The 27,863-nt window shown below is 39.6% G+C and overlaps 1 protein-coding gene and 1 long non-coding RNA gene across 19 annotated transcripts in view; one reads left to right on the top strand and one right to left on the bottom strand.

The window, feature by feature from the left end:
• Slc8a1 (solute carrier family 8 member A1) overlaps nucleotides 1–27,863 on the top strand; it is a 349,978-nt gene that overhangs the window by 233,357 nt on the left and 88,758 nt on the right. The window lies entirely within an intron of this gene.
• Nucleotides 344–9,429, bottom strand: LOC104848782. The gene is made up of 3 exons (XR_776525.2): nucleotides 9,332–9,429; nucleotides 6,339–6,453; nucleotides 344–624 (listed from the first exon to the last, which is right to left on the bottom strand). It is a non-coding gene; the product is annotated as an uncharacterized LOC104848782 (long non-coding RNA).

Here is a 27,863-nt window from a genome sequence, read left to right as displayed (position 1 = left end):
TTTTTGTTTTAAAACTGCATATGACCACAAGGTGATTTACTATAGCTCAATAATCTGACTCCTGCCAAACCACAAATTCCATAAATTCTGAAGGCCAGAATTAGATCATAGCTTTACGTAGCTAATAGTCCTACCTGCAGTCCCTTCTGAGCTTCTGTCATCTTAATCTGAATATACATACCAGTCCTTCAAAGGCCATACTAAATATCATCCAAAGGAGAATAGAACACAGATTGCTAACCTTAGAAAAGGATGATATATTTTCTTCCCCTAATAAAACCCAACAGGTTTCCTAGTCCATTGTGACTGCTGTAATAAAGTATCACAAATTAGGTGGCTTACATTATAACAACAGAATTTTATTTCTCATAGTTCTGGAGGGTGGAAAGTCCGAAGTTAAGGCCTAGCAGAGTTGATGTTTACTAAGGCCTTGCTTTGTACTTCATAAACATTCATTATATTGGTCAACTTTCCATTGTTGGAACAAAATACCTGAAGTACACAAAGGAGGAGAAGTTTATTTCGTTTGAGATTTCCAGATGTTCAGTCCACGATCGGCAAGCTTCAAGGCAGGCATGTCATGGAGGAAGGTCATAGCGAAGGAAAGCTTTCAACCCATGGCAGCTAGAAGGAAAAGAGCAGAGGGAGGGTTCAAGAACAACATAGAGTTCCCAAGGTTATGCCCACCATGAGCCATTCTCCAGTTAAGCACCACCTCTTAATAGCCCCTTCAACTGTGGACTCAGGAATGGGTTAGCCTACTGGTGAAGTTAGTGCCTTCACTATCTGATCACTTTTCCGGGAGCCTTTTAACCCGGTCAACTGGGCAGTCAAGATTAATCTGTTCAGTCATCTTTTTGAGGTGGTTTCTAATGGCAAAAGGGCAAGGAAACTCTCCAGGGCCTCTGTTAGGAATGCACTAATATCATTCTTAACTTTATGCTCTCATCACATCCAAAAGCTCCCTTTTCTAAGTCCCTTCACTTTTGGTTTTAGGATTTTAACATATTGGGGCATTAGGAGAACACAAACATTCAGCCCAGAGATGTAGAGAAACTTTAAGATTAATTTCGAATCACTATGGAAGACTGAATCCTGAGGTTGGTAGTTCATTATTTTGCAGTCTTTATTATTTATTATTTTGTTATTTTATTCATTCTTGCTTGCAGTACAAAATGTTCGCACTCCTTGGGTGGAGTTCATACGTGTACGTAACACATCTTAATTCCTTTTTTCATTCCTGTCCTCTTCCCTTCTCCTCCCTCCCTCCACATCTTGGTCGCCTTCCCGTTTGAGAAAGATCTGTCTCCCTACTTCTTCTAATCTGTCTTTTGTTTTGCTCTTTGTATTACAACTTGGGTTTCTGATATAAAAGAAATTATGCAATATTTATGATTATGTGTCTGATATATTTCACAACATTATGAGTCCATTTTCCTACAAATTACTCAAGTTCATCTTTTCTTTATCCATTCATCCATTGATGGGCTTATAGGCTGCTCATAATTTAGTTATTGTGAACTGTGCTGCTATGTATCACTGCATTATCATGGCTCTAACTCTTTTGGGGAAGATACCTAGAAGAGGAATACCTGGGTCAAATGGAATTTCTAGCTTTACTTTTTGAAGGAATTTCCATAGTGATTGTACTAGTTTGCATTCTCACTGAGGGTACTTTATTGGTTATGCACAATTTAAGATTCTTCATATATATTAAAGTCACCAAAACCTTTAGACAATCTTATTTATTCCTTAAAATGCAATTCTTAAAAAATTCAACAAATAAAGTTTGATATAATAGAGAACTAAGCTTTAAAAAAATTCAAGCAGCTTGTTTTAAGGAGCTCAGCGTCACTATTTAACAACACACCTAAGTTCAGGGAACACATACCTAAAAATATTACATCAGCATTTCATTGAGCACTGACCCTAGCTGACATGAATTTTTTTTTCATGTCTATTTCATCTAATAGTAGAATGTGGTGTCAGGGTCTCTAAGTTAATCATAGACTTTTAGGAATCCGATCAACTTCTGTGTATTTTGAGTTTATTCTGGGCCTCCGATTTAAAATGAGGACTGGAGGAAATCCCTCACTCCCTATTGTCTTATAAATCATTTATGTAATTTATTAGACTCCTGTGTGTAAAATGTAGATGTATATTTGCATTTGCCTTTAGTGTAGTAACAGAAAGTTTAAAACAGAACTATGAACTGTAATAGAACATTTATCATTGGAATACATAGGAGTGTCAAGTGACTAATATGCCCTGAGCCTTTTCTCTTTACCTTTGTAGCATCATGTAGAGCTCTAGCATGAGGGAGAACTTATGAAAATAATCAAATTAGAATTCAGATCCATCTCTACACACCACACACACAGACACACACACACACACACACACACATGCACACACACTGACCCTCTTGCAGAATTCTAGAGTTGCTCTGGTCAGGTTTCTTCCATGTTCTGAGATAAACATTTCCAGTCATATGACAAATGAAGTGAAAGACTGAAAGACAGATGAAGTGACTGGATTTGGGTAACCTGGACACTGCCTCGTCAGGACAATGGTGGACCTAAATTTGACAGCGCACCTCGCCTACACACAGGACAGTTTCCTGACGGCTCCCTGGGGGAAATGACCATTCCATTTCAGGCTGCAGAAAGCCAGTGCCTTGTGCTTTGGAAATTCAGTAAGGCTCAAAGAGTACCTAGGGAAAAATGGAAAAATCTAATGCAAAAATGGAAAAATATTTTGGTCCCAGGACCCTCCCTTTCCTTTTTAGCAGAAATCTGTTAGAGTACAAGCTTTTTAGGTATTGGAAGTTAAACTGTATTTGTATAACCCTTGTCACATCAAACTACCTTCCTCTGCAATGACAGCATTAAAAACAAATAAAAAGAACTTTCTTTGAGGCATCATAATAGAAACACATGAACAAATAGCCGGGACTTTAAATTTTTATGTTAAGAGAATTCAGGCCCTCCACAATGAGCTTTAATGTGAAAGCCCATAAAAGCAATGCACGTTCACCACCCACCTTCTATAACAAAGGAGAGAGCCATGACTTTTCCTTACAAAAGCTCCGTGTTGGAAACACAGTGCTCTCAGCTGGTAGATCTTGAAGGCAGGATATATACAGGGCCTGTGCAGACTGACTAGCTAAGCATGTCTGGCTGAGTTTCTAAGATCTGAGATTTGGATAAATAAAACTCATGGAAAAACTGCAGTGACCGAAGTCTGTCATGGGACTAGTTGGAAACATTTGCAATGAACCATACCAAATAAAACTCAAGAAGGAAAATTTAGTTGCCGTAAAGTTGCCTGAGTTCAGAGTAAACCCAATAAAAGCAGACACTTGTTCAGTGGAACCAGGGCCAAAGTGCATATTTCAAATGTCTTCCACTGAAATGCATTTCTAAAGTAAAATCTGGATGAATGCAAACCACATGCTTGTGGTATATGTGTAACCATCTATAACCACAAAGTAGAACTGGATAACCTGTGTCTGAAGCACTTTATCTTTTCATTTGAACTTGTATATGTACGACTTGAAAATTAAATTATTGCCTGAGCAGGAAAGAAGCAGTTACAACACATTAACACTTCTAAAAGAAGAAAGGTTTGCGGCATAGCTATTTTTTATAATAGTCCAAGGTAGGTTATGTGGCATAATGATTAAAATTACAGATTGCTGAGAAAAATCCATGAAGTCCTTACTCAGCTGCTTACTAACTGTGTGACCTTGGGCAATTCCTTGACCAAGGCAAGAATCAATTTCCTTATCCATAAATTGATTTTGAGGAATAAATAAGATAATGTATAGACTACGCAATGCACCTCTTTTTATCTACAGTTACATTCATCATTGGGAACTTGTATCCTTACATGATGTGACTTGGTTTTTAGTTTTTCCCCATTCCCCTATCCTCCCTTAAACCCCTCCACCTCTCCCTATTTACAAACGCTTTGTTTCCATTTGTTTTCCTTTTCTCATATTTTTTCCTTTCCTTCTTTCCTTGTCACATGACATGTGAATTATAATCTTAGTTTAGAAATTTGACATGATGCATAATTGCAATTATTTGGCATGATTTTAAACATTGTGTTTGTCACTATATATAATCTCAAGAGAGCAGCAAATAAACCAAGGAAGAAGTGATTTTTTTTAAAGCAGTGATTTTTATAAGCCTTATGGATCCAAACAAAAAGTATCGACACACAGATATGTCTGGCTTGTTGGTTTATTTTGTTAAATGAAGTGGTTTGAGTGGGTCTCATATATTCATGATTTTTTGTTTTTTTGGTACCAGGGATTGGATTCAGGTCCTTGCATTTTGTGAGGCAGGCAGCGGAACCACTGAGCTAAATCCCCAGCCCTGTTCATGATTCTTTTCAGGAGAGAAGGAAGAAAAGATACATATAGCACAAGTCTGAATGTGTGAAAGTTGCACCATCTCAAATTTATTGCTTGCTAGATTATCTTCCCAAGCTCTCTGATATGACAAAATTCAACTTATCAGTTTTATTTTGTAATATATTTTATTGTTTATATTTAATGTCTTTGGCTTGATAGTATAAGATGTAGCTATCAGTATCTATGTAGATACAAATGGTCACTGTAGAAAAACAAATTAATCTGTATGTCCTCTCACATATTTACCAATCTCCCCTTCGCATGGCAAGAGAAGCCATAACCCACTCATGTAGCAAAAATCCTGCAGAGAATACACTGTCACCAACTGGATTTCTCAAGTGATTCATTAGATCTTCCAACTTGTTCACCCTACATTTATGCTAGTTGGTGTGCTTTAACCTATGTCTTCTCCCCCGTCCCACTCAACCCTGGTAACCACTGTCATATTCTCTATTCATAATCCACTTTACATCGCTACGCTATTCTTCGCAGGTGCACAGTGGGCCTCTGGCTATGAGTTTTTTCATGAGGGGAAAACTGGTTGAATGTATTTCTTAGTTCATAGGTGTGTGACAAGACTGAATAGTGCATGCTGGGGGCTGGGGAGGGATACAGAAAGATCAGGCATACACTCTCGAAACTCAAGAGCAGGGGGTCATACTGGAGAGAGAGAGAGAGAGATCTGTACGTAGGTCAGAATGAAGCGTGGCATTCTGACGCTCTTACATGGGCCCCATCCGTAATACTGCATCAAATGAAGTATGACCACTCCTCGGTTTATACTAAATTCCTCTTCACGTATGTGTGCACAATGGCTTATTGCAGCCTGTTGTACTGCTTTTCTATTTTTAACATTGCCATTTATATAACTTTCAAGAGACAGGAAACTACCTTTGGATATTGTAAATCGTCAAAGGGACTTTGATTTATTAGGTTCCTTATCGCTTGGCAAATATATGCAGCAGACATTTTCCACAGAATGAGTATAATGGGACTCATCCCCCAGACATTCCTCGCCTTGGTTAAACAAACCCATGCCCTCATACCAGGACTCTACTGACTCTTTTCTTGGGAGAAAGAAGCCTCTAGATTTCAGGAGTGCCCTCCTATGGCTGCACCACAATTTGAGTGATCCTCTTTACAGGGTTCCCTGAGGCTATGGTGGAGGGCAGTACTCCTCACAGAGCTAAAGGCCAGCTGAAAATTGAGGCAGAAAAGGCCTTGATCACTCCACAGACATGCTGAAATTGACTAGTGCTTTGTGTTTGACTTTCTTTTTTCCCTTTTGGTTTTTTCCTATCATGCACACTACTTGCCTACTCAATTCCAGAAACAGCAATATCTCACAGCCATTGCTGGGGGAAAACATGACACAGAAAAGTCAGAGTGACATCTTCCCCTAGGATAAGATTGTTCAGGAAAAGACATTAGACAACTCCCAACCTGAGCTTCACAGATTGGCAGGAAAAGCTGTCATTTACTTAGTGTTGTTGGGACAATTAAGGAAATGATAGACCTTGAGTGCTCAGTACAAAACTCTCCTACAGTAGGTTCAATACACGATAGTGATTATCCTGTGGACCTCTTCATTGCATTGATCTTTTCCAGATCCACTCTCTATCATGAAACCCAAGAGCCCAATGTGCCTATGTATTTTCCAACCCTTAGTGAGGAAATCTGGAAGGCTTCAAAATTTCTACATAGGAAAGCTTCGAGGAAACAACCTAATTGTAACGTAAGTCTTGCAGGAGTGTTTTCACGAGACTTTCCACTCAACGGCTCACTTGGTGATTATTTATATCAGAGAGGAGGGCTGCTGATGGAGAGCCCCCTCCCCAACTCTAGAAGCCTCAGTAATTACTTAGAAATGTCACAGTTTGCCTACAGGCTGACCCTGTTCTACCCATGTCCCTCTTACTTTTCTCCTTTTACAAGGGTTCCATCTGAGGTTTAGGAAATGATGTCTGTTTATTCAGCACTTAGATGAGCAGTAGAGTTCACAGGGCATTCTTCCCTCATGGGATATTTTCTATCTGCCAGGGAAAGGATAGATTTAGTTATAAATATGCCACAGAGCTGGTACTATTTGCACTGTGAGTGCACTGCATTATCAGTGGCACAGATGAACACATCACCAAAATATAGTATAGTACTCTTCCTGATATGTAATCATCTTCCATCCCTTTGTTCATTTTCCCAGAGCCAAGTGATGATGTTACAGGCTTCATTTGAATGAATTCCTTAATCTAAAATACAGGTAAAAATCAACCCCCAAACCATGTGTCTGCTTTTTTAAGACTGAGTCTGGATTTGAAAAATCATTCTACCTCACTTTTCTTGAAAGTAGCTCCAATCAGTACTGAGTTGAATTAGTCTAAAGACGTAGGGTTTTCCTCCATATCCAAGGTGTCACAGCTATGCTATTCAGATGGGAAGGGCCATGAAATGAGTCTTCAGTGTGTCTAATACTACTCTTGTCAGGCAACAATATCTGTTTGTTGAAGGAATAAATGATTTTTCATGACTGACTTACGTAGCTCTTCAAAATCTCAGATTTAAGAAAACATTGACTGTGTTAGTCAACTTTCCACCACTCTGACCAAACACCTGAACTAAACAACTTATAAGGAGGAGCGACTTGCTTCAGTTTGTGGTTTCAGAGGTTTCAGTCCATTGCTCAGTTATCTCCATCTCTTTTGGGTCTGTGTTAACTCAGTGTACCATAGTCAGGAGTGCATGGCAAAGAAAACCACTCATCTCAGAGAGAGATAGGAAGGAGCCAGGATCTTAAAATTCCCTTCAAAGGCAAAACACACCTCCCTGATGATGTAACTTTCCTCCACTAGGTCCCACTTCTGAAAGGTTCCACCAGCTCCCAATAATCCAACGGCCTACGGCCATCCTTTAACACCTATGCCTTGGGGACTGCAGAGGAGAGTAGATCTAACCCATAATAACCAGAACCACAGAATAAAGGACAAACGCTAATAGCTTTCCTTTCATAAAAATTGAGAGCACAGAGTATACCTCACATGTTAACTTTCGCTTTCTAGTTGGGCTACTGTGTTCAAATACACAGATTAATTTTCCCCTAAAAAGCACTAGAAACTCTTATCACACAAATTATGGTGACTGGGTAATTGCAGGCACCATGACTTCAAATCTCTAGTCTTTGATTTGCTTCTGATTGGATGGATAAAGCAGTACTATGAGCAAAGAGGTGCCCAATGCGAAGACTCAGTGGCAGCTGTTTTCCTCGTGTTTGGAGGCCTTTGCCATGCTAAACAGCATCTGCACAAAGGGAGAGCCGCATTGCTGGGTGCAGCCATTGTTCTTGTTGGTGGATGGAGATTTATAATTATACACTTTCTGCACAGAGCACATGCCACAGAGAGCAGCTACATAAACACAAGCAGCATGGCAGGGAGATCCAGGACCATAATGAGGTTACAAACTGCACAAAGCAATTTCGCAATTGATGAAATAAGCTTTATTTGCAAATAAGAGATGAAGTGTAGACTTTTTTCTTTATCTTTTAGATTGTTTCCCAAAATTATATTTACAGGGAACAAGACAGGCCTACTTAAACATTGCTGATGTTTTCAGTCTGGCTTGCAGTGAAATTCTAGTAGACTCACTTTTCCTAGATATTTTCATACTTATATTCTTTCTTTGTCTCTCTGCCTGTCTTTTGCACACACACACACACGTGCGCACACACACACACACACACACACACTACACCCCTTTCACCAGTTAAAGAAGCTGTCAGGTGTTGCCACTGCATGTAAGAATATCAGTAGTTGAAATTGAAACATTAGAATTTCATTGTATTCATTTTGGTCCCACAGTCAATAATAAACCATAGAGAACAGATCAATCTATTGAATAGAACTGTAAAATAATTAACATTTCCATTCTCTGTTCCTGTGTTTTGTTCCAAATATTTAACATCTATATAATACTTTTATAATTAGAAAAAAATTACCCAGCTCTCTACCTACCTACCTGTTGTCTATCCCTGCTAGACTTGGACAAATTTGCAAGTTTTTAATAATAAAAACAGCTCCTGCCTCTTACTGACCATGCGAGATACCCACGCTCAGAAAGTCACCGTCAGCCTGTAAGGTTCTTCTTTAGAGTATAGGGTTCAGTCCATCTGAACTGGGCTCTGAATGGAGCATATTCACAGCTTTTCTTCCCCCCCACTTTAGGAAGTGTTTTATAGAGTTTGTCAGGGTAGTAAACTCATACCTGAGGGCTGGGGAGACAAAAAAAAAAAGAGGCCTAAGTGGAGCACGTGTGTGCGTATGGCAGCTCGTACTCCAGGTGTCGTCCTGCCGTTTTGAATACCGCTGAGCAGTGCGCGTTACTGTACTCTCTAAGATGTCCCGAAAGTCTCCTGCAATCACAGGTGGGGTTTTTGAGAGGTGCCTGAATTATGGGGCTTAGAGCAGACTTGCTGCTAATGGGTGGAGCCTGGCTGGAAGAGGTGCGCCCTGAGGGTGTGACCTGGCTGGCTGGCCTTCTCTCCTTCTTGCTCCTCCCTGGATTCTCTATGGGCTTCGCCCGTCACAACATGAGCAGCTCCACTCTGCCCAGGCCCTTCCACTGTGCCTTCTGCCCTTGGAGCCAGCCAACTAGGACTAAAAGCATGAACCAAAATAAACCTCTCCTTCTTTAAGTGCAGGTCTTGGGTGTCTTCTGCCAGCAAGGGGAAAAGTAGCTAAGACACTATGTCACTGTTTAAAATAGGGTGGTACAAAATGAGTGCTCAATAAATACTTACGGAATAATTATTCTAATAACAAAGATTTATATAACTTTACATAGCTTATATACTAATATATTTAGTTCTTAAAGTATATACAACGCATGTTCATCCACAAACGTGGAAAATGGAGAGGTGACCTTTGTGGTACTGGCTGGGTAATGCGAGTTTTTTCTTCAGCCGGGGATTTAGCTCAGGGGTTCCGCCTCCTGCCTCGCAAGCACAAGGTCCCAAGTGCGATCCCTGGTACCAAACAGACAAAAATTTCTTTCTCTAACCCTGCAGTCGGATTTCAATTCCAAACCTCCTCTTAACCAATCCCAGTAATTTAACTTCCCAACCGTAGTGTTACACCGGGCCCAGGGCAAGTGCCAGAAGCCAGCCAGAGAGGAAGCCAAGATAATCACATCTTGAACAGTGAAAATATTTTCCACCCGTTCCCACTCTATGACACACAGACTCGGGTGCCTCAGAGAGCCAGGGGAGTCCTCCGACCGCTCTGCCAGAAAACTGAGTTGGCGCAGTGCCTGCCCACCATTAGCCCTTACCAAAAGTTGTATCCCTGCATCTAGGGCTACCCCTTTCCCACTCATACTTTATGACTCTGAGGGCTTTCTTTCCCAAGCATACCATCGACATATGCTAAAAATTGTATGCCGAGGCCCGGACCGCCATCAGATAGCTTTAAATTAAGCCCCACAGATGTATTTCCCAGCCTCTTGCCTGAAAAAGAAGCACCAGTTTCATTAGGAGGCTGAGGTATTTGATTCACAAGCCTTCAGAACGCAGAAGAGGTGAAGCAATAGTTATGAATGGGGAACGCATTCCATTCTCTTATTACAATATTTGTTTGGTTTCCATGGTCCCACGAAGTAATCTATATGCTATCAGCATATTTAGTAAAGAGATACACACCCGATGGGGGATGTGAACAATTTATTTCATTTAGCAAATTGAATTCGACTCCTGCAAAGATAAAAATGAGCAGTAAACTTCCAGATATTCAAATTCAGAATGTGATTTTCCGTGAAAGAATGCAGCAGCTTTAACCAGCAGTAGGCAGGGCTGTGTTTAGCAGGGAACTCAGTGACTGGGCAGGGAGAAATGGCAGGGACCCAAGCTTGGGGCCATCCTGATCATATTTGCTTTTGTACTTTGGAAGAGGCAACTTATACGTCACTGAGCTTTTTTAGATATTGGTTCCCTACTCTGTAAAGTCGCGAGTCAAAATAGCTTTCCCTTAGGGTGTACCTTGAGCTGGTTTAGCCTGTCCCAGAAGAAAGCCCAAGAGTTACATACACACTAGAAAAATATTCAGATAACTCAGTGATCTTTGTATATGCCATGGTGACTGCTTGTGCTCCAGTAGGCTTCAGTGGACAGCAGAAACCATGATTGAAAACAGGCAATGACAAAAGTAAACATTAAAGCGATGCCTTTTTTTTTTTGTCCTTTCTTGCATGCTGACCTTTGCTGACTCTTGTCTCCTTTTCAGATGACACTTACCAATGTGTACTCTTAGTCAATGCTAGTTGGGAGATTTTGCTAAAAAATTTAGAGTCCTCCATGAAAGTCTTTCTTCTTTTCCTTTGCTACACTTTCATTAAAATTCATTTTGGAAACTATACTTTCTCAATAATAGAATCAAATTTTATGTTTTGGACCTGTTTCCCTGACAACAGTGACAGGTGCAAGTTCTGGTGTATGCATATGTTCATTTAAAAGGTTATTGCAATTATCACTGTAAAGGTAAATTTCCCTTCAAGTAAGCAACTACATTGGTACTTTTAAGAGAAGCTGACTTCTGCACATAATGATATATATTAATTTCCTCCAGAAAATGTGATGAGTATTATTCATAAAGGAAAATCTTTGAAAAATATTTGTTAGTTTATATAATATAAATTCATACCTAACTTCATAGATTATACATGGGAATTTAGAAAGTTCTTGCATAGCTTTAACTTGGGAAAACATTGCCAGTAAGAAAAAAAATAAACAACATTGGATAGTAGCAGAAAGTTATTACAAGTGCTTCTACAAAGGACATTCAACTTAAAGATATAGAGTAAATCTCTGTTTATCCTAATTCCAACCTCTTAGTGTAGATTTATGCCATCTAAAACCCATAGCACTCTGAATGTATATGATAGTCCTTGTTATCCCTTGAAAAAAGTTATGGAGAATAAAAAGAGGTAACTTATACCTCATTCACTTGTCCACTTCCTTTAAATAATATATATGTGCCAACAAAAAGATGATGTGCTCCTTGCATGCCTCTGATTTCTTCTGCCTTTCTTTGCAGTCTTACAACCCAGCTTCCCAAACACAGTAGGGTTCAGAAAAGAGCAGCAGGTAAACAGTGTCTTAGAAATGCCCAAGGTCTCCTCACGTCTTCTCTTTCCATCATTCGGATCTTTTTAACCTTGATCTTAATAATTTGCCGCCTTCCTCATTCCTTGGTTGACACTTTGAACTGGACTTGTTGCTCTCTAAAATCTTACAGCCCTGCTTTGCCCAAGGCACAAGCCTCACAGTAGCAGATTGTAAGCTTCTTCATCTCAAGAACTTTATCTTATTCCTATTTTGTTTCTGGCCCAGTTATAGCCCAGTGACTGTATATTATAGATACCCCTGGGCTCGGGGACAGCCTGCCTCAGGAACAGACAATATCCCTGCACTGGGCTAGATTTGCACTCAAACAGGAGTGCCGAAAAGAAGAAATAGGTTCCAAAGTACGTTGTTTTCACTGGTGATGGTGAAGATGAATGCTATGGAGGTAGGGATTTCTGACTCCCAGTGAGATATGCACTCACTAGACAGCAGCTTCACCTGAGGGGTTTGTCCTCCCAGGGACCTTTGTGCAAAAGAAATGAGGCTGTTATTCCCCAGACCTTAAGGGACGAGATCAGTTCTGCAGAAGAGTTAATTTTAAGATAAAAGGGAGAACTCTACATTCAACTTAGATGGAGGATTCCATTTAAAGTAAGTGGAGGGAGCAAAATGAGTAATTAATTTGACCTAGACCAGAGGGGAAAAAAAGAAGAGACGAAAGTAAAGGATTGATGCGGCCATTTTGACAGAATTTGGCAGCTTTCCCTCCAAAAGTGCCACCCTTGAAGATTAAAACTGGAAGACTTCAAATCCTGAGCAACCACATAATATTTTGTAGATGTGTATCAGGTATATCCTTAAACAATCAGCCTCTCATGCTAAATGGGCACTTCATTATTTTCTCTTTGAAATTTAACTCCATTTTAGTTCTGTGCTTGTCGGGACACCTTTTTCAGTTCAGGGGGAAAAAATATGGTACCAAGAGCCAGAACCTCATTTGAGGAAGTGGCCCTTACCAGTCTCTTGGATGCATTGCGAATTCCTTAGCTTGTGTCTTTAAAAAAGGCAGTTCAGAGAATCAGGCTGGGCTTGAGAGAGATGGCAGATTGTTAGAGATCAAGCTTGAATTCCACCTCTTCATACCTCTGGGTTTCATGATGAAGCCATTCATTATTTTTGCCTCAAGTACGACTGATTTATTTCACTGTACTTCTGTGCACATACACCACTTCTGATTTCCACCCAAATAAGAGCAGATATCTGTATGTGATATCTCCCATGTGACACAACTTTCAAAAAATGACAGAGCGGCCCTCCTAAAGGTGGAGTGAACAGAGCCATTGTTTACATTTGCTTCTGTTGTACTATACAGAAGTACAATATACAGCAGAACTTGATGTGCATGCACAATTTCGCACAAAATTTTACATGCATGTCTATGTCTATATTCATAAATTTGAAATAAAATTAAGTTAATGATAGTTGTAAAGAAAAACCGAGCAATAACATGACAACAATTCCCACTCTCTGAACCTTTTGTAAATTGCACCGGCCTATCGGGTGCATTCTTTATAGTGATCTAGTAAAAATTGATACAGTAAGTCAGAGTTGTCTCGGGTGAAACAGGACAAGAGTCTCTTTTGTTTTCCCTGTGGATCCAAGTCATGTTTCTCACTTGACCTGAGCTGCAGTGCATGGCTGTTGGGACAAAAGCCATCCTCTGAGCTTTCTAAAGGAAGCACTGATGGAATTAAATTGAAGTAATCAGGGTCAGAGCATTCTAGGAATGGGAAAGGCACAAAGTTTAACAACAAGAAGGCAAAGGTGTTCAGATTGTGTGGAGCCAAGCAATATTTGCATATAGAATACTATGGGAAGACAAAGTAATCCTAGCAACAGCTTAGTCTCTCAACTGGCTGGCCAGTCCTTGCAAGCCAGTCTTCTTCTCATCAGCATGGCTTTCTTTTTGGCCTAGAGTCAAGAAAAAGCCCCAAAGTGGGAATCTAGACATGCATTGGACCTCAGAGATGCGTCTCTTAAGATTTGCACCTGATCAGTTCAGTTTTTTAGGCCCCAGTTTCAAATCAGACTAGGAAACATTTTAGATTAGTTGATGACCAAAGTATTTTCAACCCTAGAAATGAATTTATTTGGAAATAGCCTAATTATAACAACCTCTTTGCATCCAGACAGCTACTATTTCTCTCTCCATCCCACCCTACGTCTCAGCACCTCAGTTCTTAAATTCCTCATCCCTGTTGCCATCTTTTCCCATCTCTTTTTTCCTCTCTCTCTCTCTCTCTCTCTCTCTCTCTCTCTCTCTTTCTTTCATGGGTCAATAACAGCATCACAAAAGATTTGATTCTGTTAAATAAAATGAAAGCTTAGCTATTGGTACGGATAATTATTAGTAACTGTAGTCTCTTGGCTGTGCATTATTTATAGCTTAATACTCATTCTTATACATATGTATAATTGCTCTTTAAAAAACCAAATGCAAGATGCAAGGGGGTAGGGAAGTAATGCATAAGGCACACACTACAAATGCTGTCAAGGTGTTTCCAGAAGGCTACGCAAAAGAATACAGTCACCAGGTTACTCTCAGAACACATGGAAAAGAGGCACAGTAACCACACCAATGCAGGGCTGTAGGAAGTTGAAGAGGTACAGATATTTATTTGGGTGATTGTTCATTGCAGACTCTTGCTAACAATATTCAACTTTTGGTTGATTGAAGAAATGAAGATTTAGCAGCTGCATAGATAATATAAAAGAGAGGGAAGTTGAAGAATGAGTTTTGCCCACTTTCAAGAAGAATTAAGCAGATTCTCTAAAAACAGATTTTTTAAAAAGTGTTTCCTCCGTTTAGTTCCTAAATTGTGGGATTTGTGTTCACAATTACTAATACCTTTATTTAAATAAATATGTATTTCTATAGAATGTGGCATCTTTCCTATTTTTTGTAATCATGAGAATAGTATTTGTGTAACTTAGTGGAGTCATACAGGCCATTTGCCATCTTGCTCTCTCTCATTGGAAACTATTCTGCTCAAATTGTATAACTGTTAATTGCAGAAACAGCAAATTCATTTTATATCAGCAATTAGGTGATATTAGCTAGGGCATACTCTAGATGAAAGGTAGAAATCAGTGCAGCTTTATGGTTATGGTTATAGGATTACGTATAAAAATAAATGCAGTCTATTGACATGTGAACATATTAGCTCTGCATATAATCTTACGACATTGGTCATAATGACGGGCATATAGTAGCTTTTGAATAAATGATGGCTTCAATACACATGAAGAATCTTTACTTTCTCTTCTTTATTGTGAATAAAAGGAAAGCAATTTAGCAACATAAAATATTTGAGGGAGAAACTGAAGAGTGAGCACCTTCTTTGCAATCAAAACATCCTGCAAATAATGTCATTTAATTCAGGCATAATTTGAGTCGATTCCACTCACTGCTTCAACGTGGTCTAATGATAAAGTACACACAGTTCCTTGACTGCTACTGCATCAAAATAGGTTTTAAACTGCCTCCAGCCACTGTTTCTGCAGTCAGTATAGGTGGCAGCAGATATCTGTATGTGAAACTACCTGCCACCCAACCCTTTAATGAGGACTAGAACACAGCAATAATGGAGTTGGCCCACGACAGAGACCTAGGGGTCTTTTCATTTAAATGAAGTTCAGCAATGCCAGTCTACTACTCCTGTGCCAGATCCCACAGCAGAGCATTTGACACTGCAGGATTTTGGCTGCAGCTATTTGCTTCTGCTGCTGAATTCCCCAGATTTGTTTCTTAGGCAGCTGCAGCTGTCTCCGGTTGGCTTTGATTCCAGTATCAGACCGATGCAGACTGCAGCTTTGCCACGGCCTCTTGTACATCACCAGGTATCCCTAAAAGCTAAAACTAAACCCACCTATGTTTTTTTAAGTATATGAATTTGCACACCTGAATATTTGGTGCCTATTTTGTGTGGATGTAGCCTTTATGTAAGTATAGTTGAAGCTCATACCTACTTCAGGAAGAAAAAAAAAAAATCCCACATATACAATGCCAAAGCCCAGGTAACCTTCACACTGAGATGAAAATATGTGAAAAGTGATTGACTTTTGTACTTTTTAATTTCATAGCAGGAAGTGGAGTTTGGTCAACATTTTCACTGATGAAGGATAGAAATCAAGACAAATAGTTTTTGTGAATTAAATCAATAATTAAATTAGGAAAGAGCAAGTAATGTTAAACTCACATTCCAAACATTCTAACTACATTTTTTCTTCTGGGGTATGCATTCACTACCATCATCTGAATTTTACATGTGTAACATGGATAACAACGATTTCTAGATTCAAAATCCTTTGAAGGCAGGGAGCTGCTCATTGTTATGGAGGTGTCCTAAGGCACAGAAGCAGTTGAAATCCAAGCAACACAACTGACTCATTGGTCACAGGAATTAGCACAGCCCTGGCATTGCTCAGAGACTAGTTTTGGGCATAGGAGACTGGAGATGAAAGACACAATCCCTCATCCTGAAGAACCTTGATGAGGAGGTAAATCAAATAGTTACTTGCATACATTATGGCTAAGGTGCTTACTTCAGTGGGATCAGAGGCAACTGTATGCTACTCGTTCAATTCCAAGTTAATGGAGAAAAAGAAACAGGAAAAACATTCTCTTATAGTGAAGTTCCCTGTTTTCTAGTTGCTGATTATTTTGTCATGAACATTAATTATATGAATATTCAAAATAAGATCACAACGAAGTACAAATCTAAATGTTCGATCAAAAGGTAGATTTTCTTTTCATATAATGAGTTCAAAGGAAAGATCACTTTCATTGCTCAGTCAGTGGAGGAAGAGGGTCTCAAAGTACAGTACAGCTGTCTGCTACCCCCCTTAAAACTTGATGGTAACCACCAAGCAATGTCCTTCTGTTAAGATTTCTCTCAGTTGTGGCCATCTGCTAGCTTTATGTTTTTCAAGAGAGCTATTTTGATGTAGAATAATATTTGTTTTGTCCACATACCTTATTACACCTCCCGGCCACTATATGAGCGGTGTTACTTCAATTAACTTCTGTTCACAGAAGTTAACTTCCATTAACTAATTTCAGAATTATACTAAGAGGAACCAAGTGATCCCCTTGATCGTTTATTAGCAGTTGGGTGCCTGCATTTGCTATAAGTGTGGACATCAGTCAAGGATGCTCCCACTCCATCACAGAAGCAAACAAAATATGTCAGCCTAATGGTTGCCCTATTGGTTCTCCTCGGCACCCAAAGCAGAGGCAGAATAGGATAGAAGAACCCAGGCCTTTCTCAGTGCCTGCAGCTGACTCCTGTGGAAAGGTCCAGGGGCGTGATCTGTGTATAGAAATGAGATTATTCTCAAGTGCCTGGACTCTGTATACCTTCCGATGGCATGAGCAGATATGTGGTTCCTACATAAGGTTTGTGACTTCCCAACCCTCTGTTTTGATTTTCTTCTGGACCCTGAAACTGACCCTTGAAATCATACATGTTTGCAGTACAATCAAAACACAAGGTACACAATGCTTCCAAACCTCCATTTTCCTCTTAAGCCTTGGGGGATTTCAACAGAAGCATTGAACAGATTCAGCAGAATCAGCCCAATTTGCCATCCTTTGCCCTACCTATCACTCAGCAGACATCGCTGTGCTTTTGAAGTAACCGTCAAATGAAGGCCTAAATTTTAGGAAAGAAACAACACTGTCATCTCATGTAATTTAAAATAGGGAAGTTAGGCGGGATAATTGGAAGCGGAGGTGACTTGTGAATTCATCATAAACCTGTGTAAGAAAGAGAGTGTTGTTTACCACACTGCTGACTGGTTTGCTAAGTTAGTGGAGCTCACCAATTACATAAAAGCACCGGGATCGTCTGCAGAGGGAAGTGTAAATAGAGCAGCTCTTAACACTGAAGTTCTCTACTGAGGTGATAAACATCCTCGAGGGCCTGTGTCTAGCAGCTCGAGGAATTACACCAGACAAACATGTTTATACACAAAAGGGTAAGATTAAGTGTGATGCTTACGTCGGTGTCACCAGATGTTGATTCGGGGAGGAGCATTTACCTATCCATCTTGGGCTCCCTGGGCTGCCCCAAGGCCTACCAAAACACAACCTAAGGAAAAACCCAAGGGATAAACACACATAAGCCATTTCAGCTGCGACATAAGTTCTCTACTCCAAACTGAATTCCACCCTGAGCTTCTCATGTCAACATTATTTAACCTCCTCCTGGTAGAAGAGAGATGCTGCATGATTTAATACAGTCTCTAACTCTGTTCTTCCTTTAGTGCCTTCTCCCCAGTCACCACATTAGGTTAAATGGAAATAAGAGAAGAATGGGATGAATACTACTGTGTGGCCAAAGAACCAGTACTTGTTGAATACCTACTATGTGCTGGGCATTAGGTATTTTAAATATTTTTATTTAATATTCAGATATATTTTGAGGTACGATGGCAGCTCAAATTTGGAAGACCAAGACTTAGCCGTTGCATGCCCATAGTCCCATACCCAGCTTACATGGTAGCTACTAGAATGCAAACGCCTACGCTCTTCTGTGTATACCCTGCTGAAGTATATCTTTGGTTTCCTTTGGAGAAATTATTCAGAGGCAAAAATAGCATACAGGCAGCAGTCTAGTAGTTATTGTCTCAAAAACCTAAGATTTCAAATGAACAGGGCAAATGCAAAAATCGAGAAACCGGAAATGACAGATCCCTGTTCTAGTCTCCTGAACTCAGTCACACAGGAACTTTCCTCTCACCTTCTGGAGAAGGTAGGACAATATTTCCACTTCATAAAGTTGTGAAAATTAAACAATTCTCAACACTGCAGTCACTCAAAATGTGTTGTGCAGCTTTGAAAACTACATTTGGCTAGCTCTAAGCCGAGACCTTAAGGAATCTTACTCTCCAGTGGATGAAGGCCGGACCAATTAGGAAACAATATATATTTATTTTTAATTTTCATAAGAGATTGAGTTTTATGGCCATGACAGGTAGCTATTGGTTTAGATAAGGTTTGTGAACCTCCAACCACTTAGCACCAGACACATACTAAAACATTCTTATTCTCTACTTGCAAATTCTTTGGCATTTTCTGAGATTATGCTTCTTTCTTATAAATTGATACAATTGTATCCCTTAGTAACTGCCAGGTATAGATAGTGTAGTCATTAGTGACTTTTAGGCTTTTAGGGAGTACATCTCCTCCAGCAAATTTGTAAGAGACACAAGTACATTGCTGGACTTCCTCTCTGAGCCTTGAAGCCCTCCATTAATAAAGTCTCAGTGCTTTCACACCCCCCAAGACCCCAAACAGCACCTAATAAAGAGTCTCATCCTATCCTAAGTTTATGCCTTCCCTATTCAGCAAGAGTAAGGTACTAATTTACCAGCCAAATTAATCCATCTCACTAAGCAATTCACTGTAATTTCCCTATCACGTAATATCAGGCGTGAGTTCCTACAAAGTGAAGACTCTGGGCCCTTTAAGATGGTTGTGTTGGGCATATTTATGATTATATTACGACTGGCTCACACCATTAAGCTCCCTATGTAATTTCAGGGCAGGACTAAATCTAATGTTTGGAATCTCTTTCCTACTTTGTCTCTGATGATTATGGGGCCAGAGAAGACCTATTATTCATCTTTCCCCACTTCTACTACAAACTCAAACATGTTTACGTATAATACATGGATGACCCGGCAGATTAAGGAAAAGACACTTAGTGGTATAAAACATAGTTGCTGAATTGAAATGAATCAGGTATTTGATCATGTGTACATTTATTCCATTGCTTTCTGGAAGATAGATTCTGACATATTAGATATTATGATATAGTGATAAATAATAGTCACCAGTGACTAGTTGAAAATGAGTCTTTTTTTTGTCCTGGTATTCCCCAAACCTAGGCAGTAAGAGAGAGTTAGAGGAGTTCAAGGGAGTTAACCCCCCAATAAAGTACTGAAATAGCAATGACTAATACTTAAAATATTCTTATAAGAAAAAAAAAATTGGTCTCCAGTGGAGCTCCCCCTACCCCTTCATTTAGCCTGAGCCAGTTAGACTCCTGCTCAGTTTTTTGACCCATCTGGTAGCCTGTCAGGAAAAGCTGATCAAGAAACACAGAACCGGAAAGGGTGACATGAATGCAGGAGATCTAAGCCAGGCAGAGTCTTAACCACCCCCACACCCATTCCCTAAAATAGACACAAAACTGCACAGGCTTATATTTCATTGGCCAGGTTAAGAGCAGAAATTCATAGCCAAGGACCTTTCTCTTAATGGAAGTTCTGCTTCGTCAGGAAAATAAAACAAGATTAAATAAGTCTCCAAATCATCCGGCTGGCTGACCAGCGAGTGGCAAACAAAATGCCCAGAGTTGGGGCACAAGTTATTCTCAGCTTAGGACCTGCCCAACATGCACACAAATGCTGACTTCTAGGCATAACTTACTAACGACTTCCTGTAAAAATAGTGCCATTCTTCCTTTGCTCGGAGGTGAAAGAGCCAAGACAGAGCTGTCTTCCTATCACACTTGGCAGTCCTGTGGAAGCCCTGATGGCTACAATTATTCCTCCTTTTCTTTTCTTTTTGTCCCTTCTCTTTTATTGTTCTTTTCTTTCCACGTTTCCTTTCTCTCGGTTGTTTTCATCATCCTCCCTTGTCTTTCTCCTCTTCCTTTTCTCTTTCTGTGCCTCCCTTTTCATGAAGAACAACTTATTAAGTCATGGCCACCATTATCCTTCCCTGGCCCACGGCTACCCAGATGCATGGCCGAAAGTTCCACGGTACAAGATGCAGCCGAGAAACTTGGCCTCCTTTGCCTGAAATGAAGAAATGAAAAGTAAGGAAGAATGGTCCATACATTTCAGGCAAGAAAGATAACCGTGTTTATTTGACGTAAATTTACTCAAATTCTGCCCTAACCAAACTTTAACACAAAGATACGTATTTTTGATCATCCTATAATAAGTAGGCTCTACTGTAGCAAAATTACATTTTTTAAGTAATCTCATAGATAAAAAAGTAAACTAATTATATATCTCATGAATTTGGTAATGCTAATTAAGTCACTGATTCAACTCCTTTATAAAAGTTTTCAAAACTTAAAAATTCAAGCATACTGGCTATACTCAGAAGGTATTTTAGAAGACTTCTACATTTTAGATAAGCTAACACCTTTGTATAATGGAAGGTTGAGGGGGGAACATAGCGTTGTAATTGTGATGTTTGAAGCTATTTTATGAATATTAAATTTTCTTATATATCAGATAGTATCACTAAAGGAGATAGCAGGGTGTTTTCAGACCTTATTTCCATATCTTCTAAGCTGGAGTTCTTTACCAACATTGATTAGCAGAGGGAAGATGTCTAATTTCTTCAGTGAGCTCTTAAAAGTTGAAGAGGGACTTAAAGAAAACCTCACCAATATTTTGAAATATTTTTTTAAAAAATCCCTGCTCTTCTCTCAGCTATCTTTACCAGTTGCTGGCAGCAGGGATCAGGCAATTGCCAAAATTATTCCTTCTGAGCATCAGCCAGTTGCTGAATTTCAACATTCAGAAAGCCAATAGGGTCAAGGGAGAGCTGCTCTTCCCCACTTTCCCTTTTCCTTGTTCGCTGTCGTTCCTCCTTTGTATACACACACACACACACACACAGCCCTGAGCATCTTTCCATGATCTATTCCTTTCCAGTATCTCAATTGAAAGAGGCACATGGATCGGGTTCTTCCAACTAAGAGAATTCTATTTGCACTCTTCTCTCCTTAACTTCTCCAAAAAGATTTTCTATGAATATAAATATATCATAGTACCACAAAGGCCAAGCAAGGGTTGCAGGTGGAAATCAGATGGAATTTTGGTGGTTGAAGAGGGATAACCCAGTTTCCTGTGATGCACTAGCTGATCATGCTTTCTAAGTTAAAACTTTAGTGTAAGTTTAAAGAAAGCATTAGGAGATAATTCCCTGCCACGAGTGCTGAGCACACAGCCAGGGCATGGTGCTTATTAGCCTGGAGGTGATCCGAGATTCCCAGAACACACCAGTCAGCATTTTTCATCCAGAGATGGGGGTGTCCTATGGAATCTCAAACAGAAGAAACAGGGCTACCCATCTCTGCCGGCAAGGAAGCTAATTAGTTTTTCCTCCCAGAAGAGTGCTTTCATCTTGTATAAACCACTGACATCCCTAGATAAATGCAATCATCCATAATCAGAAAAGCACATAGGCTAAGGCCTATGACATGTTTCCTCTTTTCCCCTTTGCACTCAATACATAAATTCAATAGATTTAGAGTGTATAATGGTAATTTTAACCTACATGGTCATGCCAAATTTGTCACTCAGGAACAGTCTTTTTAGCTACTTATATTTTATATAAAAATTCTGTGTCTAATGTATTGCCTTTCCCCGTTCACAATGCTGCAATTACACACAAAGTATAATGAGTTTATCAAAGCAGAGCACAGATGGTAACAGAAAATAGGACAGTTTTATGGAATCCAGACAGCTCAGGTATACATTGGACCTAAGTTTCACATTATCAGTATTTATTCCCTCTGAAACTTAAATTCAAAGTTGTAGTTAATTGAAACTGTCATCAATAACAATGCCACAGTTCAGTAGATTTGTAGGTTAACTGTAGGTTGTTACAGGATAACCTCTCGTGGCATTCTAAAGGCCGGTTCTCTTCACTGCCTTCCTGACACAAATTAGTTTTTCCTTTTCTCTTGTACCTGTAGTCTTGGATACAAAGGCATGCCATTATACCACTGGTCTACCATATTTTACTTCAGCATACAGAATGTTTACTGCAACGTAAAATATAAGCTAAATACATTGCTACTTAACAGTGCTTTTTGCTTTTTAACCCCAGTTATGTTGCCGTGCAGGTAAAATTTAGATGAGCTATGTAACTGATCCAAATTAGCATTATGTGTGTCACTGTTGTGATTAAAATCTTCAGACTAGTAATTTAAGAGATTGACCAACAGGATAATTTTAGCAAAGCCTTAACTTGTGGTACTACTTGACTTGGCTCATGCTCATAGGCTAGGGTAAAAGTTGAGATTACAATATGTAGGAATCCTCTGATCTCACAAGAACACCAAGAGCAGGATTAGGAAGCCTTCCAAAAGTTGACTCCCGGCTAACTAAATAGGAAGAGCTCTAGTGCAAGGAAGAGGCACAGCTAAGATACTGCACAAGACAGGGGAGAAGCTTCACTAAAGCAGTTACCCAGTGAGAGACCCATGCACTAGAAAAGCTTGTATGTCAACCCATCTTCCCCCATTAATGCCTCATTCAGGAAACATTGTTAAGCATCAGAGAAGAGCAGTTTAATAAGATCATGAACAGCAAAAGAGAACCTCCACTAGTTTTGGAGCTGAGAACTGTGTAATATGATTAGAAACTGTGGATATATATCTGCCCTGCGTAACTCAGAGGGGAAGGAGAAAGAATAAACTTCTAGCTGACCTTTGAGTATTTGGTCCATCAATCCTCACTGTTCTGGGGTTTCTTTCTCTGAAGCTACAGGCACACTATATGCTAAAGATATGCTGAACAGCAGCTCTGGAAAGTATAAGGGTTAAGGACTGATCTGACATCGGGTGTTGGTGTCTGCACCAAGGACCTCTGGATGATCAAGGAGGTATCGTAAAGGTACTTAGAGAGTGAAGGAAGCATTGGCAAAAGAAGACAACAGAAACCTTGAGGGAAAAGTTACCTGATTCATAACTGAAGAGGTTGTAACTTCTGTCAGCATCCAACAGTAATGTGTTTTGGTATTGACCGTGTGAGTCTTCACATGTCTGTGTGTATATTTACACTATTTACACAGGAAAATATACAGAAAGAGGTCGCTATAGACACAGACACAGATGCCAGAATCCGAACACCTATCAAATAAGGCTTCTCAGGCCTCACAATGGACTCACACAGGTTTTCTGAGGATTTCTGTGGCTGTTCATTTTTTCATGGCCCATTTGACTGAAAGGTGGTGTGGTCACTGTTTTTTCTTTTAGAGAAGTGAAGTTTATTTCCCTGCCATCTCTGGAAATTGGCCACATCTTGCAAATTTGGAACACCCAAAGCAAGCATGATAAATTATTTCCAGTGTAATATCCCCTGCCCTTCTGCCAAAAGAAAGATTTGGCAGCCCAAAGGATCCAATGCAGCTCTCTTGTCTGTAGTTCCAGCTGCAAAGTGGACTTTCCCTCATCTCACCCACCAGGCAAGCCGCAGAGTAAGATGATCACTTTTGAAAAATATTTAAGACAGGGCAGGGGTGGAATGGAGATTGGGACTTTTCTCCCCAGATACTTGGCGAGTGTTATGCAAAATTTTGAAGAAATAAAGAGACCATTATTTCTGAAATTATCTAACTCAAAGGGGGAACCTGTCCTGAAAAGACGAATTAGTCATCTCATTTATATGCTGAAAACTTAAAACCCTAACATAACACAAATTTTGATCTGCAGTGATGTGCATCTGATGATAAGGCCACTTGTACAAATCAGGTATGGCTGCTTTGCTGAGTTACTGATAGGCGGCTTCCATCCCTCACTTAGCCTGGGCCCACTACTAGCCAAACTGCTGACCCCAATACATATAATTTGTTGTCCTAAATTTGTGGATCCACACATAGGGCTTCTCCAACCAAATCTACATTTAGTTCATAGCAGAAGACAGCACTGTTGAATAAAGAAGAGCTTTAAATTCAGTAACTCTGTCCGAGAGTTTGAAACAATTTAAAGAAAAAAAAAATGGAAGAAAGAAGACTCTACACTCCTAATTGGTCCATTCTTTTTTCTTTGAAGTGATCCTAATGGCTCCAAGACTCTGCATTTCTTCTGTTTACCTCTCGGAAATAAGTATCAGAAAGATGCCATAACAGAGAATTATCACACATCTCCCCTCAGATTGCCTACGATTTATTTTCTGTTCTATCTCTCTCTAGGCCATATTGAACTTCTCACTTTTCTTTTCATTAAAAATGTACATCGAGTTTTTACAGAATTGAAAAGCAGAGACAAATACAGTTTATTAGAGAATATATCATAAATCATTGAAAACTCCTTTTATATCTGCTTTGTTTTATTCATAAAATTTGTAGTAAGTATAAACTCATAGGATTATGTGGGCCTTAGCTGAGAATGCTGTTTCCTATTTTATCCATGAACCACTTTTTGTGTTTTTAATGTTTTACTCCCCTCCCCTTTTTACCCCTCACTCCTTCAGAAAAATTATTTTCCTTCTTATGTAATTCTATGCCCAAGCTTCTGTATAACTCCCATGAAATAGGGACATTTAGTCCCTGAGAATCTGGTTCTTCACGCCTTATTTTGCTGAATCTACCCTCTTAAGGAGGGTTCTTGATCTACATGGGTTCTTCTTTGACCTCAGTAACACTGACCTTTTGAAGTACCTCTAAGAGGTACTGATCCATAGCTCTTCAGGAGTCTGCTGCTTGCTTTTCCCACCGCCCCCACTGGATCCTTTTCTAGGTCATATTTCTCTTCCCACCACCTAAAAATGAAGATCTCCCAAAGGCATCATGCAGCCACTTCTTGACTTCTGAGGATGTCTTTCTGTTGCTAATCCTGTACTTAAGACAGTGATCTCATCATTAACGATTTTCCCCTCTATATCTTTAGCTTTACCTTGGTGGCATACTTCAGGAGCATATTATTAGCTATTAGAAAAGTCCAATGACAGGTCCTACTGGCTATTCAACATGACAAATAAAATGTCAGAACCTAAATTAATAAGTCCTAACATCACTAGGAGATCTTATCGAGAGAATACAGTTGTTATTTTAAATGTGCCAGTCCATTTGACTTTTAGAGCTAATGAGTATACATAGCAAAAATGATTTCAAAAAGGAAATTGGCAAGGCTTTTGTGCGATGATTAGAAAGAACCACCTACTAACTCCATTCTCCACGGTTAGTTCTCATTCAGAGTCAGCCATTTGTTTGGTTACTGAATTTTATGTTATTTCTAGGCTGGAAAGGTAAAGAAAATATCTACATGAGAAACACCTGATTTTTCCAAAGGTACTATACCAAAACTGAAAATGAAGAAAATGAAGGTCATGATAGATATCTAGCAAGGACAATAATCTGAGCAAACTTTCTCTTGCTATTTGTTTATAATTGTGTGCTTTGTATGCTAATGATGCCTTATCAATTTAACCATTGTAAGAAGCTCTCTATGATAAAAAGTGGAGAATTATGATCAGACTAATTTCAGTTAAGAGAAGCAATATTGTGAAGGTCAGCAGGCCTTCTGAGAAGTAAACTGAATAAAAATGAGGGAACTGATGAGAAGCAACACTGAAGACTGGGGAGTTCCAAAGGTCAGAAAACAATTCTTGATGTGGGAGCAGAAATGGCAATAAAGGCTTGACTATTCAGCATTCATTAGGTAATACTAAATTGCTGGTAAAGAAGGACAGTAATTTGCATTTCAGATTTACCCCCTTTCCCGAATTTCATCTTATAGCAAGAGCCATTTTCAGATGACTTAGTGAGACTTTTCTCCCCTTTAAATTGCAGAAGCAAGCATACACACCACATTCAATAGTGAGGATCTCTTTCTCAATTGCCCTTCAGTTATTTTTAAATCAGATGAGAGTCATGCATTCCATTCAAAGTCAAGCCCTGGGGATCCCTTTAGAAACTTTAAAAAGATAAAGCTAAGGTAGGGCCTGCAGAACATAAAATGTTGAACTAGAATGCAAAGAGCTATATGAGTGAAGTGAAAACCCAAAGAGCAGGTACCTTCTTCCTGCTGCATTACCAAAGCTCTTATTTCAGGCACTGGGCTGCAGCTTTCAGTATCTTATCTTATATGACAAATTCCCAAGAACATTAGTTACCAGGTCCTTGGAGAATGTACTCAATTTGGCATTTTAATTGGTTTTTTGCTAGGCCAATAGCTATTTAGTAATTGCTCATTTAAACTATCCTCAAAGATGGAAGTTCAAAAATGCATTCTCTCCCATGTAAAGGTACATGATCCCAACAATGAATGTAACTGTACTGTATCCCTAAAATGTACCAATAAACTCAATAAAATTAAAAAAAAAATGCATTCTCTGGGCCTCAATCTACCAAAGTTACTAGGTAGTTTAGATTAGAGCAGAGAAATACATCTCTTTCCTCTCCTCTCTCAGAGCAATCGACACAGGCAGCCTGGAGCTCTAGGTAGAAGATTGGAGACCTGTGGGAGTGAAGACAATATTGAGGAGTAAGCCCCTTGATGATGCCATCGGTCTGTCCGTATTTCCTCAATTCACTTCCTTGCCCACTATCCTGACTAGTTCATCAAGCCTTTTCCTCTCCTTTTAAATGCCCAGAACCTCCCCTTACCTATTTTATTCTAAGCTGGCAGTCTTTGCCTCCTATATGCCTGAGGAAATAGAAGCAGTCAGAAGAAACTTCCCAGAGACTCCCACCACCGCATTCTACTCCTCTGCCGGCGCTGATAGCTATTTTCCTTGCCTTCTTCATTGTTACCGTTTCATGATGAGTACAGCTATCTTTTGCCTAGAATTCCAGCAGCCTTCCTGGTACTACCTTTATTTCTGTGAGCTACTCTTGACATATTAGCTAGAGCGATTCTTTAAAAGTGCATTTAAATTATAGAATTTCTCATTCAAAACCCTCCAGTGGCTCTCTACTTCACTCAGAAGCAATCTCGTTGAGAGAGTCTGTGGGGCCTTTGTCATCCCTTGACCAACCAACCCCCGCATACCCTGCTTTTCACCTCTCACTTTCCCTCATGGATCCCCTGTCTCCATTCATAGTGATGTCCTTAAGGCTTAAACAAGAGAGGCGAGCTCCTGTCTTAGGATATATGTGCACTGACTGGACCGGTCTTCACGCCTGCCTTCCGCTCAATAAACCCCAATCGGTCTTCTTCAAGCCTTTTCTTTAGGGTCACACTCTCAAAGCCCCACCTTGACCATCTTAGAATTCCAACAGCTATACTTCAACCCATCACTCTTTATCTCCTTGACTCTTGTCTATTTTTCCACAGCATATCTAATCTAATCTAATCTAATACTTTATTTTGCCCATATATATTTATATATAATAAATAATATATTCCTATATATTATATATTCATATACTTACCTCAAGCAGAGGGCAATTTCAATTTTTTCTCTTTTCTATTTCATTGATCTATAGCCAGTTCCCAGTAGGTGTTTGCAAATAATGGTTGAATAAATGAGTAATCTCTGGCATGAGTGTGGGAAGAGTGAAAGTATGGATGCCTGGATCAA

This window comes from Fukomys damarensis, unplaced genomic scaffold (assembly GCF_012274545.1).
Source record: "Fukomys damarensis isolate Sample0158 unplaced genomic scaffold, DMR_v1.0_HiC HiC_scaffold_2, whole genome shotgun sequence".
NCBI lineage: Eukaryota > Metazoa > Chordata > Mammalia > Rodentia > Bathyergidae > Fukomys > Fukomys damarensis.
The sequence above is the reverse complement of the archived record's forward strand: the minus strand, read 5'-3'. Positions and strand labels throughout refer to the sequence as shown.